The sequence below is a fragment of the Neolamprologus brichardi genome, chromosome 2 (assembly GCF_056152115.1).
Source record: "Neolamprologus brichardi isolate AB-2024 chromosome 2, ASM5615211v1, whole genome shotgun sequence".
NCBI classification, from domain to species: Eukaryota; Metazoa; Chordata; class Actinopteri; order Cichliformes; family Cichlidae; genus Neolamprologus; species Neolamprologus brichardi.
The window spans coordinates 4,905,832-4,924,734 of NC_142105.1; the positions used below are offsets into that span (position 1 = coordinate 4,905,832).

The 18,903-nt window shown below is 38.4% G+C and overlaps 1 protein-coding gene across 1 annotated transcript in view; it reads right to left on the reverse strand.

The window, feature by feature from the left end:
- pdgfc (platelet derived growth factor c) overlaps positions 1-18,903 on the reverse strand; it is a 52,877-nt gene that overhangs the window by 20,319 nt on the left and 13,655 nt on the right. The gene's annotated exons all lie outside the window — the stretch shown is intronic.

Sequence of the window (18,903 nt, forward strand, 5' to 3'; positions counted from 1 at the left end):
GTGTAGAGCCAGCCCTGCCCTCTGCAACCCAGACCAAGTTACCTGGTTGCATGGATTAAAAATTGAGTTTGAGATTTAAAAAAAAAACCATGAAGGTAACCAATCAAAGAAGTTAAAAATTTAACTGACAGATTTATCTGATACTGGAGTAAACACAAAAGCAGTCTCCAAAGAAAAATTCTACAATCATACTCTTTTATTTTTTATTATCATTTGTGAGTGCATGTAATTAGATTTAATTGTATTGTTATGATTCTTTGTAGGATTCAAGAAACTGTTTTGACCAAACCCAATAATCCAACTGGAACTAGTGGCTACAGGGTTTTAATGACAATGACAACACAATGACTATGCTTGTCACTCAGACCCAGACTGCACCGACCCTGTCACCTTGACATGAAAAATTGCCAAGATGCTTCCACCTGAGCCTCACAATCATTGCAAGACAACAGCCTGAAACCATGCTGACTGCAGGGCCATTTTAAAGCCATTTAGTAAAATATAATTAAATATAAATAACATGAATACACGAGAAGCCATCTGCACAATTAAACACATTAAAATTACTATAATTTACATATTTTACATTATATATTTCTACTAGTGTAGTATTAATAATTATATCTGTATATAATTTATATGCTTATTTATACTGTTTATTACTGATTGCACAGTCTAAAATACCTAAGTATTAATTATAACTGAAAAACAGCAACTTTAACCATTGTTAAAGTATGTCAAAGGTATTAAAAGATGATTGTTTTGTCTTTTCTGTAAAATCACACATACACAATCTTTTAGTCTGCTTCTCTTTGAGGGAAATGCACTTTTTAAAGAAGCCAGGTTAGCTGTTTTCCCCAGGCGCATTCATTGAATGCAGAGACGCTATTGAAATTGGCACAAAACGCTGTAATGCTGTAGCTATATTTAAGTGAACAACATATAATCTGGCTTCAGGAAAAAGGTTCCTTCAAGCAAAGCCACATTTTCTACGATAAAGGTTTAAGCTTGTGTAAACACTGAAATATTTTGTTTTGCATTACATAAATTGTCAGCAGAACAATTTACTAATATAAACACTCACTCGATGTATTCCAATTAGCATTAACATGCTGTGCTGAAATCTTGATGACTTTCTGTCAAAGTTTACAATGATAAATTGATACCATCCCCAGCATGGTATTCATTTTTGTACCACTGATGAACATTCAGTATTCATAAAACAATCCAATGCATTTAACCATCAGATGAAGCAGCAGGGGCGTAATGTGTTCAGGAGAAGGAGTGTGCTGCTGGATGTTTGGTAGTCCATTAAATGGATGAGTAACCATTTCCCCCGTGCAATACGAACAATTTTATGTTTAAAGCTTGACTACTCTTTATTTTGCCATAAATTTGACTAAGGATGTGATTCATACTCAGTGGCCTGATTCATTGTGAGGTTATTTGCATTCCAAAAACACAGACAGGCTAGGTTTATGCCATGTTTTCACCCTGTATAATGTCAAAAAACAGCTCCACAGCAACTGAGTTTCTCTGAATGGTTCCAAGGATAATAAATCTCTCTGAAGGAGTGGTCACTGAAAGTAGGTAAGAGAAACCAAATTCAGCTGTGACTTCTTAACAAGCAGTTTCAATTTTGAAAATTTAAAGTCAGTAACTTTAAGCAAATAGTGTTCACGCCCTTGTTGCTCTTCATGTCAAGTTTTATACGTGATTTACAATGAGAAGTTTAGAAGCTAGTCTGCTAGCTGAATTGGCTGTTTTAACATACAGTACACATAAAGTTTAGAGACACTCACTGACTCGGACTTGATTTATATATACTAGATGTGTGCATCTTTGTCATGTATTATAGCTTGCTTGGCTCACGTTTATAAAGCAACATGGGCATTACAAAAGAAAAGGGTTCTGATTGGTGAAGAAAGGCACACAGTCCTGAATGTATTTATCTATTTATTTGGTCTAACTTGATTAGATTTTGTTCTTCTCCACTTGCATCTGCTCTGATTCAATTTATCAGACAGAATATGCATATTAGAAAAAAAAAGACACTTTTAGGGAAAGCAAATTACTTCACATTGCAATTACCACTTTGATGTCTTCATTTCGGTTTGATTGTGTGCCAGGTGGGAAAAACTGAATGATTATATGCCAGATGCAAAGAAAAACAAAGCCCAGGCATGAATTCTCAATGAACAGGCTCTTTCATAACTATGTGAGGAGTATACCCTCAAGTACAAATTGTCTCATCCAACCAGGGCCAACTTTCAGGGTTGATCCTACTCCTTGCAAAACTGCACATGCAGTTCTTGCAAAAGCAGGCATTTCAACAAGCATTATTGCAATAAAAGTCTTATCTTCTGTATCAGGACTACACATGTTTATTAACAACAAGCTTCAAAATAAGTAATTCAATCTTTAATTTTGATGATCTTTTAGACTATGGTTTATTTATCACATTGTGTGAGACTGATTCTTTTGCCACTTGCTGAGTTAAGAGGAAATAAGGAGATAGCTTTCATGCTATTAAAGCTTTGTTTGCCATCATAATGACATCTTTTAATTACATACCCATTACCAGTGTTGGGAAGGTTACTTTTAAAATGTATTCCATTACAGAATACAGAATACATGCCCCAAAATGTATTCTGTAACGTATTCCGTTACGTTACTCAATGAGAGTAACGTATTCTGAATACTTTGGATTACTTAATATATTATCATGCTGTTTACAACTACATGAATGTACTATTGCTGTGATTTATTACTGTTACTGAAGGTCCGCGTCTCCGAACCGTAGTAAAGGGACCTCTGGCTAATACGGTGGGTTCTGTGTCGGGCTCGTAGCCGAAAACTAGCTTTACTTTGTTGTCTGGGTCAACTTTGCTAGCGAGAGACAGAGAGAGGCGTTGAAAGGCTGCTCCAACGGAACTTATTGTTTTTGGAGGAAAACACGAACACGGTGTACAGTCGAGTCTTAATAGCTTACTTACAACTGGGCTCGTCAGGCTCTCTTCTTGGCTGCAGTGGTTATTATTATATTTACATGCTTCCAGCTCCCGTTTTTGCTCGATGACAGCTCGTACTTTTCCTTTTTCTCCCTCCTTCGCTCACAGACACATAACGGGTACGGCAGTCCATTCTCCCTGCAGCACGGACTACACTGCCCATGATGCTACATTCTTTAGAGCTATACCGGTAGCATTCTGCCTATTAGCTTAGCACAACAACAACAGGCGCTCTCTCACCCAGGAAACACGCAGAGAGAGAGAGCGTCACCCTGTAACCATGGCAACCGTAACGCTGCCGCCTGGAACAACAGAACATAGCTTTCAAACAAAACCCAAACAGTCCTGACCCACCACAATATGAAACAGGGAAGTACCGCCGTGTAATCCATTTATTTCAACAAAGTAACTGTATTCTAAATACCACCTTTTTAAACGGTAACTGTAACGGAATACAGTTACTCATATTTTGTATTTTAAATACGTAACGGCGGTACATGTATTCCGTTACTCCCCAACACTGCCCATTACAGTGAGGTTCATTTGGTCCATTTGGTATTTAGTGTTTATTAAACAGAGATAACCCAAGTAACTACAAAATGAATTTTTTAATTGTTGATTTTATGTATTATAGACAAAAAACAACCGAACTCTATCTGGCCCTGTCTAAAAAAGTAATTGCTCCTCCTGGTGAAATCATAAAATTAACTGTGATTAAGCAGCACATTTGGATAGTTGAGTTCAATTTCACTTGCCACACCCAAATCTGATTATTGCCAGACATGCTGAATCAAGAAAACACTTAAATGGAACCTGTCTTATAAAGTGAAGTAGGCTAAAAGATCTCAAAAAGCAACATAAATGCTATAATCTAAGAAAACAGCTGAGAAACAGTCATTGACATTAGTCTGGAAAGCATTACAAGGAAGACTCCAGTGAAGCAGAGTGGAAGCCATTACCCACAAATTGGAATAGTGGTAAATAGCGAGGGGAATGGATAAGCGATTTAGTGATTCTGTTTCTATTATCGATATTATTTATAATTTCAAATCGATCAATATCAATTCTCAATGGGTATCATTGGCTTCACTTTGAATCACCACCATCGCCAAAGCAGCATACCAAAGACATTACAGTCATGCAAATAAATTGCATGGTCAAATGTTTATATTTGTTGGAGGTCAATGTTGTGATCAATGTTGGGGTCACGACTCAAAAAAGTAATGTATTACACATTACACAGAAAACATTTCTTAAATGAAGCACGCTACTTAATTACTCCCAGGAGAAATTAATTTGTTACACTACTCGTTACATTCTTCGCATTTCTCTGTAAAAAGACCTGAAACGCATTGTCTCATGATTACCATTTAATGATATGAACCTATAGGCCACAGGTGTAGAACTCCAGGCCTCAAGGGCCGGTGTCCTGCAGGTTTTAGACGTAACCTTGATACAAGACAGCTGATTTAAATGGCTAAATTACATCCTCAACATGTCATAAAGTTCTCCAGAGGCCTGGTAATGAACTAATCATTTGATTCAGGTGTGTTGACCCAGGATGAGATCTAAAACCTGCAGGACTCCGGCCCTTGAGGTCTGGAGTTTGACACCCCTGCTATAGGCTATCGTCCCACACACCAACACAAATCCCTGTCCTACTGAAGATATGATCTTTATCTAAGTATGCAAGTATAAACACAAACTCGACAATACAAAGAAAAGATGAAAACCAGCACAAAGGGACTTTAAAAGCAATCAGCACTGTGATTTTACTTTAGAAACATGAACAAGTAGAAACAAAGGCTGCAGCCTGAACGCTCTGTTTGTTACCTGTTGAAGTTCAGGGTCTGGCTGTTGGGCTGGGGCTTAGTGTTAGCATGCTATCTATGCAACTGTTTGCAAAGAGTTGACATAATGCAATTGTTTCTGTCCAGATCTGTTTCCAATTTACCATTTTGCTCTTCTACTTTTGTGCAATAAAAACAAAAGTAATGTCCATATCCACACTGTAGACAGTGTTTATTTTCCTCCTCCAACAAATGAACTGAAATCAGTTGATTGTAGCACAAGTGCAAGTGGAACCAAGCAGACTAACAGTTCCAAGGGACTGAACTACTGAACTATTGAGATTCCCATCCCTATTGTGGTTAGTGTGGCTAAATTAAACCAAGAGCACATCAACAACTTATCCAGGAGGCCACAAAAAAAGCCAAAACAACATCTACACACTAACAGGCCCCACTTGTCTAACGTTAAAATTTGATGATCTGGTAATTTAAGTGCAAAAATGCAAAAAATTGAAAAATTGTTAACAGAGAAAATAATTTTTCTAGGTACTCTTTCCTTTATATCAGAAAGGCTTTGATATAAAGGAATTATGTCCTGATGAAAAGGTATTCCAGATATCTTCATGGATGAAATCATAGTTAATCCAGACCGTCTGCAAACATCCTCTCTCATCCTTACACACCCATCACAAGTAACTGCAGAAGGTGGATGAACAATGTGTTCGCATTCCTCTTTGGTTCAGGTATTTTACCGTGAAGCTGAAGAATGAATTATCAGACTGATTCTTCTTTGTGGATCTTTTATGCACTTCCATCAAAGCAGAGAGTCCTTAAAAGTGAGAGTACATCACCTGAGAACCAACATCTGATTAAAGTCGAATCCACACGGTGAAAAAACAGCCTCCGTCTTTCATATAAACACCGTCTTTTCATGCTTTTTCATTGATAGCCTCCCTCTGTAATTTATCCTCAGTGCACTGTAATATGCACAGACACGCTACCACTCAGGCCATGTTCTGGGTGTAACTTTGACTTGAAAATGACCTCACACTCAGGGTTAACCAATGTCATCTAATGATCAGAGATGTGGTCCCCTAGAGTGAATTACCTCAAACATGACTTTTCCTTGACCTACTTTCTTCTCTGTGAGTAAAGTAGAGTTGACTATTAAGGGAGGAAGTGACTCTGAATAAATAGGAGCCTATACACTGCAGCCATTGTGCTTTGTTCACACATTAGTGGGTGAACCATTCATGCTGTTAAACATTAACCTTTCCCCTGCCAAAAGAAAACTGAAATGCCCATACAGAAAACCATGATTGTGTGAACACTTAGATTAGTAGACACAAGGAAAGAAACATGAAAATAGTGAGATATATACTACTCTTATAACAGGATTTATAACACACATCTTAACAAATAATGGGGCCCTAACAGTTAGACAGTAAAAGTGCTCAAAAACTCCATGCACACACATATGCACCCATATACAAGCACACACTTGCATCTAAACCCAGATGCTTTATTAAATGAAATATAGCTTTAAGCTAAGATTAACTAATGATAATGGCTCCTTTGTCCAAGCTGCTGCATGTTTCTCATAAACAACCAGATGGAAGAATGAAAATCATTTATCCTGGCTTTTGTTAGGTTCACTAAATTCATCTTTCTTCACATTCTAAAATTACTGTATCTCATTAAATTAATCCTTAGCTTAGCCTAGCAAGCTGCTATTCAAACCTGAGAAAGCAATACATATGTTTCTCATGTGGGGTTATACATAAACAGTTTTAAAGGAAATACTGTCTTTTTTGCTGTTTTAACAGTTGATACATTAACTGACTAAATTCACAATAAATCAGTATGAATGTATTTTCAGCACCTTAATTAAATGATTTTATAATTTTGACCAAAGCTGGTAAAAGATTGGCCCAATACTTTCTCAGCCTCGCATAGATCACAGATAACCACTCACGACAGCTATTTCCTGCCTGGTAATCGACAGCTGAGTCACTATGATACTAAATCCAAATTTCAGCTCTGTTACTTATTGATCAAAATGAATGAGGAGCCTCTGTGCAACAGAGCTGCAGCAATTTTGATGAAACTGTACCTAACAAAGAATTCCCTTCTTTTACTGCATGTGTTCCAGCTTCAATGCAATCAGTCCAACATCTGTTGCTTATTAAATTAGTGCAGTGGTTACTACAGGTGCAGTAAATTCCCGACCTGCTTGGGATATTTATTGCATTTGGGTTTACAGTCAGCCAGCCAGAAAAAAGGAGCTGAAACATGCCATGAGAAACTTTCATACCATTAAAAAATAATTTGGCTCTGCGGAACCCTTTAATCTGCCAGACACAGCTTCTGCATGTTGGGCAGAAGAGGAAGCGTAGCAGGTTTGAAAAGAATACCACAAAAGTTGAAGAAACTTGCAGTTGCACCTTTTGTGTAAAAACAAAACATTTTTAAAACCACATTTGTAAATCTAGAATTAACAAAAGCAACAATTTCTAAAACCGGGAAGCTTCACACGTGATCTAAAAAGTTTGAACAGCTTTAAGATTTGTGTCATTATCTACTGTTCTGCTAAATATGAAGCATGTTTGGATTCTCATTTTGTTCTTCAGATAAAATAACAGTTTAGTTTTGTGAAAAGGGCAGTTTTGCACAGGGTTCAATGCACTACTTTGCAAATCAAAAAGTATCGCTCACAGGTATTTGATGTGAATTAAGAGGGTAAGTAGCATAAATGTGCTGCTGATCAAATGCACGTGATTAACTGATACTCAGTAAGTATGACCACCTCTATAAATTCAGAGGTTTTAGTAGTTTGCTGATTTGGAGCATTCCAATGTGTGTTTCAGTACAATGCTATGACTTCCCACAGGTAGAAGTCACAGCACCCTATGTTCAGACTATGCAATGCTCACAGAAAGTCCAAATGGGAAATAAAAGACAAATAAATGTCTTAGGCTTGCAAGGTTGCACCTGACCACAAGACTTGTGGAACACTATCCTTTGAACAGAAGAAACCAAAGTGGCACAGTGCTGGCAAAAACCAAACCAAACACAACATTTTTACATAAACACCTGATCCCAACTGTAAAGCACAATGGTGCAGGGGTGATCATTTAGACTTGTTTTACGGCTTCAAGACTTGGGAACTTAAGGGAACTTTGCTTAGACGAAAACCTCACTGAAGTAAAGCAACATTATAAAGAAGAGTGGGCCCAAATTTCTCCACAAAGATATGAGACACTAATAATGTGTCAAGTGAAAGCTTTCTTTTTTTATATGATTATATGACATTTTGACCCCTGATATTCAATCTCGGACAGGTTTCTCCCAAGAAGCTGGCTGTGGCTCAATATAGGGAAATATCTTCCAGGTATGTCATGTTTACAAGAATAGGATGCATATGAAGCGCCTTGAGGCGACTTTTGTTGTGATTTTATATAAATAAAATAAAATAAAATTGAATTGAATTGAATTGAAGTCACAATAACTCTGACCTTTGATCTTTTGGATATGTCATCATATATCATACAAAGTTTTAAATGTGTTATTAAAAGTCACATCAACAATTTATATAAGTGTAAAACATAAAAGAAACCAAAAAGAAAAACAAACAAAACAAAAGCAGATTTCATTAATTAAGGGAAAAAAGCTATTTTAAAGTTTCTGCTCCTGTGTAAAAAAGTATTTGCCCCCTGCCTTTCAAATCAGGAATTATCTGTGACTAACCACATTTTTTGCAAATCTGAGTTCAATTTCACTAAAACCCCCCCCCCCCCAAAAATCATAATCAAACATTATCCCACAATTTAAAGAAACTTGAGAAAAGGTGTCAGTCTGGAAAAGTGTACAAAGACATATTTAAGGCTTTGGGACCACAGTGAGAGCCATCATCTACAAATTGAGAAAACTCAGTGTAATAGTGGCCAAATAGTGTCCAGCCCACCCAAATTACTCGAGGAGTTCATCAACGACTCATCCACGAGGTAACAAAAGAATCAAAACAACATCTCAAGAAATCCAAGAACTTGCTGCCGAGCTTGGTACAACTAGTTATTTGGTTTGGGGGGCAATTACTTTTTCAAATGGGGCCAAGTAGGTTTGGATCACTTTAAAATCATTTTAAAACTGCATTTTGCATTTACTCAGCTTATCATTATTTGATATATACAATTGTAGATATCATCTATTAATATCATTGATGTTATTTATATTTTTGGCTGACATGGATGTCAAGTTAATGCAAGTTTGACTGACAGCCTAACTAGACTGAATAAGCACATCTATAAGTCCTTAGAATAGACCCCACTGCAGATACTTAATTGATAATTTTGTGCATTTTTTAATCATATCTGAGAAAAAAGACAAAACAAAATCCCCTTTGGATCTACCTAGAAACGTACAAAAGACCATGGGTTTGTATGCTGAAAAGGGCAGTCTGTGTGATTCCAGGTGTAATTTACACGCTGATCCCAAAGGACACAAGAGGATAAGACAGTTTATTGGACTTGCAATGATTAATTTGGGAAATTTATAACATGCTACTCAGTAAATCTTTTTCCTTTCAATGTTTTTACACCAACAAAGGGAGGAAAGGATTTGCCAAACACAAAGAGTTATGCTCGTGTCCGTTTCACTTTTCAAACCTTTTAAGCATCCAGTTCTATCATCATGAATATGGAAACTACTACCTGTAAAAACATTTTAAGTGAGGGAGTTATAGGTCAGAAGATATGGAATCAGTCCTTGCACTAAAGGCCTGAACCACATGGTTTTCTTGAGCGTTAATGTATTAATGTGATACTGTTGATCCCCTGCAATGAAACGTTCCTTTTTCATGAAAATACCTACAGAGAAAAGTCATGGTTGATGACCTCAGAGCATTTACCTTCTAGATTTGAATGAATGGTGGTCCTCCTTTAGCCACAAGATCAACCTGACTAAGAGGAGATGAACAACATCTGTTCACACCTGCTGTAGAACATTTAAAGATTATATCAGATGGCCCATTTCATACCACGTCTGTGTCTACCTAAAACCCTAAATAGAAAGGATATTTAAATTTTCATTTACTACAATTAAAATTAAAATTTGGTTCATGTTGTTTTGCTTGTATTATTTTAAGTAAATGATACAAAGCATGTGCTGCTATAAATTACTGGGATATGATTTGCTAAAAGCAGTGCACTGCAAAAATGAAGAATTAAAATGCACTTTACTTAGTCCCTATGGACCCCAAAGCGCTTTACACTACATTCAGTCATCCACCCATTCACACACACATTCACACACTGGTGATGGCAAGCTACATTGTAGCCACAGAGGCGAGGCTGCCGGACACTGGTGCCACGAGGCCCTCTGACCACCACCAGTAGGCAACAGGTGAAGTGTCTTGCCCAAGGACACACGACCGAGACTGTCAGAGCTGGGGGCTAGAATCGGCAACCTTCCGATTACAAGACGAACTGCCAACTCTTGAGCCACGATCGCCTCGATTTTTTTCATTAAGATGAAAAGGAAAATTGACAGTTCTGATTTTCTGGAAAAGTAAAACACATCAACTTTAAGAGTTAAAATTAGCATTACTGTGACTATAGTCAGTGTTGGGGAGTAACGGAATACATGTACCGCCGTTACGTATTTAAAATACAAAATATGAGTAACTGTATTCCGTTACAGTTACCGTTTAAAAAGGTGGTATTTAGAATACAGTTACTTTGTTGAAATAAATGGATTACACGGCGGTACTTCCCTGTTTCATATTGTGGCGGGTCAGGCCTGTTTGGGTTTTGTTTGACAGCTACGTTCTGTTGTTCCAGGCGGCAGCGTAACGGTTGCCATGGTTACAGGGTGATGCTCTCTCTCTCTGTGTTTCCTGGGTGAGAGAGGCCTTTTTGTTGTTGTTGTGCTAAGCTAATAGGCAGAATGCTACAGGTATAGCTCTAAAGAATGTAGCATCATAGGCAGTGTAGTCCGTGCTGCAGGGAGAATGGACTGCCATACACGTTATGTGTCTGTGAGCGAGGGAGGGAGAAAAAGGAAAAGTACGAGCTGTCATCGAGCAGAAACGGGAGCTGGAAGCATGTAAATATAATAATAACCACTGCAGCCAAGAAGAGAGCCTGACGAGTAGTGATGTGCGATACCACTGATTTCCTTTCCGATCCGATACCAAGTAATATTCAGGGTGGTATCGACGATACTGATCCGATACCGATACTTTGTACAAAAACTTATTTTATTTATTGTATCTCAAATTATAGCGTCATAATGATTACAGGACATCAGATTACTTGTTCTTGTCACTTAATAATGCAGAGTTTATCATACAGAAATAAAAAACTGAAGTTGTGCGCTATTTGAACACGTTGCCTGCCTGCAGCACTAAAGGACTCCGTGAGAGACGTCTGTCCCTCTCCTCCTCTTCAGTTCACCTCAACATACGCGCCTCATATTCTGTGATATGATTTACTCTGAGGTGTTTGACAAGGTTAGTGATGTTGCCACAACCATACATGCCAACCCTCTCGATTTTTCCGGGAGAATCCCGGAGCCACCATTCTCCCGAATTTCCACCTGGACAACAAAATTGAAAAACCATATCGCAGAATTCATAGCGCGGCCCAGCCAATTCGCTACTCGGGTTAAACATGATATATAAGTCACTTTGATAACTTAAAAATGTTATTGTTTGGCTTTTTCAGTGTTTTATTTGTTCGTGAGTAAATCGGTTTGGCTGAGATTAAATTTATTAGATTAGATTAAATTAAATTTAACTTTATTAATCCATCGGGTGGGTTCCTCCGGGGTTTTCACACAGCTGAATAAACATCAAACAGAAAACTAATTAAAGAAAGTGTGAGACGGTCGAGAGTTTACGCCAGCGCCCGGTTATATTTTAGATAGCAAGGAGCAGACAGCAGAGTTTCACTCCACCGAGGGAGCTCGTGATGTACTACCCGGCTTTCTTTAGACTGTGAAGGCCGGGTCCGCAGGTGGAAGCAGCCTCTGAATTTGGACACCCCCGCTGTTTCCGGGCCGGCCAATAATAACGGTGACATTTAACGTATTTTATCCGATAAATAAACACTGTAAAATGTATTTATCACCCCCCCCCCCCCCCCCCCCCCCACCCCCAAACAGCCCTTTTGAATGCCTCCCTAATTCTGAGGTCTCAAGGTTGGGAAAGTATGGCCACAACACCTCACTCTTGGAGCACTTTTTTGCCACATGTATCGCAAACCATGACTCAGCTTGCGGAGGTAAAATACGTCTGCACAATTACGCTCAGCCATTGTTGTGAGTGCGCGCGCCAAGGGGCTGCGAGACATTTATACAGCCGGATTTCGTACATGACTATGAAAGGCGGAAGAGGAAGTAGTTCCTATGAATGTAGACAATCCGAATGTTATAGTTTCTTTCCACTGTGTTCCTGTTAATGATAAACTACAAATTAACCCTAAATTACTAAAATTTCGATATTTTAATGTGAGAATCGATTCTAGAACATAAATGGCTGGTATCGGAGGAATCGATATTTCAGGATCGATCCGCACATCACTACTGACGAGCCCAGTTGTAAGTAAGCTATTAAGACTCGACTGTACGCTGTGTTCGTGTTTTCCTCCAAAAACAATAAGTTCCGTTGGAGCAGCCTTTCAACGCCTCTCTCTGTCTCTCGCTAGCAAAGTTGACCCAGACAACAAAGTAAAGCTAGTTTTCAGCTACGAGTCCGACACAGAACCCACCGTATTAGCCAGAGGTCCCTTTACTACGGTTCGGAGCCGCGGACCTTCAGTAACAGTAATAAATTACAGCAATAGTACATTCATGTAGTTGTAAACAGCATGATAATATATTAAGTAATCCAAAGTATTCAGAATACGTTACTCTCATTGAGTAACGTAACAGAATACGTTACAGAATACATTTTGGGGCATGTAATCTGTAATCTGTAATGGAATACATTTTAAAAGTAACCTTCCCAACACTGACTATAGTTGGTAGATAACATTTATTATACAAAGTAGTATCTCTCAGAATGCATAAAAATAGCCTATGCTAAAAAAACACTAAAGTTATATTAGTCCTCAAGCCCCCGATGGCTGTGAAAGATATCCTTAGCGCAATGCACAGTGTTATCTGAGAAATGATTACAAATCGTGATAAGTTTTTCCAAAGCCACAGCTGCAGGCTGTTAATGACAGTGAATGCACAGGAGTGTGCAAGCTCATGTTATGACTGCACACCACTGGCAGACACACCAAACCTAAACTGAAGTCTTTCAACCCCTCAGGCTTTGGTCCCATCTAGCACTAGCCACCACACAACGGCCTCTCCTCAGATTACAATGCTTCCACACCCCTCAATGATTTCTCGGAGCCTCTAATTAGTGCACGCACTTGTGTTTGGCATTCAGAAAAAGAAAGATTGAGTGTCAGTGTTTCTACTACGGCCATCTATTTGTGCTGACCCTCTGGAATTCTGTGTCTGAGCCTGGATTTAGACATGATATCAGCATAAAAATCAGCCATCAAGTGAAGAATAAATTCACTCAACCTCATTATTGTTCTTTATCATTTATGAAGTCTGTAGTTACTCACTGTCGCCTAATTCAAACAGACAATTTCTAAATCATTCTAGTTTTGCACACAAGTCACAACAGTGTACAAGCTTCTCTCTGTCTTAAAATTGCTGTCATGTGCTGCATTATACAACGATGCCCCTCATCAACCTGAATTTCCTTGTTAGCTGTCACACACATAATTAATATCAAAGCTAATTATTGTAAAGAGGATGGACTGATACAAAACAAAGCAGAGCTGTGAAATGTGAAACACTAGGAGACAGAAGTACCGTCCCCTTCTGGCTAAAGCAGAAGAAGAAAAAAAAGGCAATGACAGATGAATTGGGTCTTTTTTAAACTTTGTTTCACAGCTGTGGATGGCAGCTCCAGGCTGCTTTGTAGTCACATCTGTGTGCTGGACAGCTGGATATTTGGAGAAAATTACAGTTTGAGCTGTGACGAGCCAGATTGGAAGACAGCTTTGCTTTACCAGATCCAGACACTGCTATTAAGACTGATCAAAGATCCAGATTTTGCAATGAACATAGCTGAGAGATTTGAAACCTGACCATAACCCACTTTGGAGCTCGCTGGAGCTCTCCCCTAAGATAGAAACATTCAAATCAACAACGCGAGGCTTACAGGAGGTCAATAATGTTTTCAACTAATGATTTCTAAATTGCTCTGGGACCACACAAGTATGTTCTGGAATGTCAGGAAAGCTTAGGTTGCAATTTGGAGAGCAGCCAAAGTCAGACACTCAATGAGTTTGTCTTCACACATCTTCCTCCCTTGTCCCATTGCTTTAATCTTATCTTAAATCAGAAAAATCCAAGTAACAGAGAACTCCCAGTGATCACTGTAATGTAAAAACTAAGAGCATTGCAGCTACTAAGCAATGATTATCTAAACACAACATCTGTCTTGAATTCCCAAAAAATAAACTTACAATTTACTTGGCAAACATAACCTCTAAGCAACCCTTTAAGAAGCTTGCAGCAACGCAAGAAAATCTGGGTAAAACCTCGAACGGTCTGATGGGATTTTTGCTGTAAGAGAAAAGCATTCAGTATAGAAATAGATAAACATACAGCTCAATTCAGTTCAGTATTGGCAATTTAAAGATAAATTCTTTGGTCTATGGCTCTGATTCCAAATACAGATCAGTTTCTTTAAGGAGCTTGTCGTGGATCTCTAATTACTGCCACCCGACCAAGCCCCTGTAACCTTTTGGTCCAGCTGTCGACAGAAGAGAGGCTGTAGCTCTGAACCTAGGGTAATGAAAGTATACCCCTTTGAACCTCTATTTACCAAGGGAGGGTTTACTGAGCACAACTGCTCTTTTCCTGTGACATCCTGCTTTTTCTTCCAAACACAAGAACTGCAGAAAAGAAGCCTTAGATTGTTGTGTACAGAATGTATACAAGATTCAAAACTGATGAAACCGTGTTTAAAGCCATAGACTTTGGTTCTTCCTTTGTTGGTAATTCACTCAACTATGTCCTTATGTCCCTTAATCAAATTCAAACTCACTTATTTTGTTGAACCTAAAAAAGAAAGAAAAGAAAACAGGAGGAAATGTATATCTTTCAGATGTGAGAGTATAGTGTCTGCACCCCAGAATACCAAGTTGCCAAGAGGCTGGATTTGCTAAACTAAACATGTTTGTACCTGGATCTTCAGAGTTGACATGAGTGGCAATTTCAGGATTAGAAAAAGGGGAAACTGATGTTTCTGAAGGGTGATGTTTGAAGGTAATTCAGTGCCTTAAAGTCTGCAAGTTAGTTCTCCTTATGGATCACTTTAATCAATTATATAAAGAATTACAACGGAGTGTTGTCTGGTTTTAAGAAAAAACAATTTTCTTCAATTATCTAATTATCTAATTATCTTAAACATTAAAGCTTTCTCTCATTATGTCATTAAGCCCAGTTACAAAATTACAAAATTTCACATTTCAGAGCATATTAAATACTACCACAGTTTATGTCAGATTAGAATAGAGACAGGCAGCTACATTCCAGCTCTGTGCAAGTTATTGCAAGAACAGAGATGGACATGTTTGCTGGTTAAGGGCAAATTTGGCACCTTGCATTGATTGATTTCAATGAAAAAGGGAGGGGGGGGGGGGGGGGCTTCCTGGTGTAAGACATGGGCGTGTCACACTGCATGAATGAAATTAAATGCCAATTGAGTGTGAAAGTCAGGCTGCTGTCTTCTCCAATAACTCTGATTAACTCATTAAGCACCATATGAAGCTGGTGATTCAGTGACCTTTCATGCTTCACCTTAGCTGATTCTGAATGGCTAATTGCATACAAATCATTAAGTCAAACAATATCTCGTTTAAAACAAGCTCACTCATTTATAAACACATCCAGTGATTATTTAATGGTTTCTCTCTGCGTAAATCGTCACATTTTTTGTTGCTTAAGGTGAACTTTGTTAACTGGACTTCAGCACCTGAACTGCAAGTAAATCTTGCCTGACATCCTATAACATCTGCATCCTGCTACACAAATATAATACTACTCAATGGCTGAAATTTCCTGAGGAGCACTGTGATATCATCAAACTCGCTGTACATAATTTTTATGAGCTCATTTAGGAAACAGCTTTCGATATAACAAATAAATGGGAACTCTCACCACTTAGCTTCCAATTTTCCTCTACACAGGTCACCGAGTCTCAGATTGTCCACTGTTTCAGGACAATCTGAAGGCTGTCTGACTCTCCTGCTGCTCGTAAAAAGGCCTTTTAATCATCCGCATCTGTTTGCTTCCAAACATAACCTCACAGTTTGATGATTAATTTATCTTTAGGAACGATGAATATTCATGATGCTGCATTCAAGCAACAATAGCCACGTAATTATCTCTGGAGATAAATGGATACAAAACAGATGTCTGTTCCTCTAACATAAGCGAATATGTGCATCTGAGTAAATACGTCAAGTAATGGAGGGGGTGGGGGCAAGGTATAGCCTAGGGAGGTTGCCAGTGTATTGTGGGGCCAACAGAACCCCCGGGCCTCGGACTGGTACCGGTCCGTCAGTCATTTGGTACCGGGCCGCGAGAGTTGAGGCTCAGGTGTGAAATGTATAGTTTTCAAGATTTTTATCGGTTTTCAGCGTTATTTTGTTATCGTTTTTATCGTTTACTCTGTTTTCCTGGGTCTTTTCATGTGTGTTATGAATAAATTTTCTTTTTTTCGGTACTGGTACTAGTTTTATTTTGTTGTATTTATCTGCGACACTTTAAAGGCCGGTCCATGAAAATATTGTCGGGCATAAACCGGTCCGTGGCGCAAAAAAGGTTGGGGACCACTCATGGGATATAGACCACTCATGGTCACAGTAACACCTATGGACAATTTACAATTGATGTCTTAGGGACTGTGGGGTTAAGAGAACATGTAGAGAACCTATGGAAGCACAGGGAGAACACAGAAGTGCCCCAGCCAGGAACCGTCTTACTGTCAGGTAATGGTGCTAACCAATGCTATAGCCAAGGTACAGTAAACACCACATGTAGACCAAAACGTAGACATAACAATGAATCAAATTGTATCCTCTATGACATGTATTAAAGTGTTTCTTATTTGTTCGCAGCTTATAAACTTCATTCAATTTGGACTGAAATTCTGGAGTGCTATGTGCAGCCATTAGTACCAAGCAGGAACCTTATTGGTCAATACCAAATCGATTCACTTACACCAATCACGCACATTTGCTTTGAATGTGACTGGCGGTCATGGTGGAAGAAGAATGTTTGTTTTTCTACTGCATCAGCAGAGTAAATATTAACTCAGTATACTTTGGAAAACTCTTTTTTTGGTCTGACTGCAAATGAGTTTACCTTCATTTGTAGTTGCTAAAAAGTACCTATGAGTAATGAGTTTGCCTTTAATGAGTAACCAGTTATTTTCTGCTTTGAAGCAACAAGTCCTGTTCGTTACTTGATCTCTTGGCTGTTTAGGTCGACTAATTGAAGTCACTTTACAATAGCGGTAAATGTTTGTGCTTTGACAGTATGATTCAGATGATTCAGAATTCAGATGATAACAAGCTTGTTATGTACCTATAAACTACTGTACTAAATAATACTGCTAATAATACTAATACTGCTCTAACAAAGCAAAACACACACACACACAAACACTTACACAATAAGAAGTAAAAAAAGTCTCCTACTAATTATGATTGTTTGACTTTTGAGTCACCTGATCATCAGTCAGTTTGAACATGTTTTCTCAATAGTAGTTATCTACATTTAAATGATGTAGGACCATGTCAGTGATCTTTTTTATTTTTTTAATCTTTGTTTTCACGAATTACTTGAGTTTTTGAGTTCATACTTACGTTCAAACCTATCTTACAATACAGTGACGAATGCAAGTAGCATTTGACTGCAAATCCAGCTGCTCTCTGCCTATGTGATAACTGACAATATTTAATATATTTTCAGTTATATTTATAACAGAAACACTGGCAGCAGCAGAGTGGTTAAAACAAATGTTACACTGACAGCAAGCATGCAAACACATCCATAATCTGCCTGTGAAAGCTGAACACTGCAAGCATCCAATACTGCAAACGTTGCCAAAAACAAGCCAACTCGGTGACCTGCTTAAATCTCCGCTAAAGCCTGTCAACAGGTGTGAAGGGAAACAAAGTGCTGAACAAACTTTGGCTGTCAAGGCAGAAAATGAAAGATAGATTTTGACAAACGGAGTTGTGCATGAAAGATCTGCCTTGTCATTGGTGTCTCATTAGTTGCAGTAGTTCCGGGCCCTTTTAATGCTGTCGTCTGTAAAAGTCCTAATTAGAGACAGCTGAAGAGATGAAAAATGCGAAGTAGGAGGAGGAGGAGAAGGAAAAAGGGGCACCTTTTCTTGTGAAAGACACACTTCTTACAGAGTCTCTCTTTCTCACAGCATTATTCATTCACGAGGTGTCCTTCAAGCTGTTATCAAACAATCTTCCCTGTGAAGAAGAAAATGGACTGTGGAAGTCTTGGAGAAATACAACTGGTGAGTAGTAGTGGGCATTCTCTTTCACTCTCAAGATGACCCTAGATACAGATATGTCTATATTTTATTCATTTCGTCTATTATTAGTCTATTATTAATCATTTTGCACATTTTATTGTCACCTGCATTTTGAAATAAATGGTCACACCAGTGTGTCCTGGGGTCTCCAACTGGTTGAAAGTGGCCAAACTACCTGATAAAGGAGGAATTCCAATCAAATACTTGACCAAAGTCAGCTAACCACCTATTGTTAAGCATTTTAGATGGGGGGAAATACACCCTAAATTTACAATTATACGTTATGGGCTATATTATGAAGTTCTACCTGACCTTAGTTGACTCCAAGAATAAAAATATGAGCCATAACAGGTGCCCTTTAACAGTTTTTTTACAGCACAAATGGGAACTAAATGTACAAGGGACAAAGCTACCAAGCTTGCATACACTGCTGAGGTTTAAGATCAGCCAAGACAAAAGATAAGACATA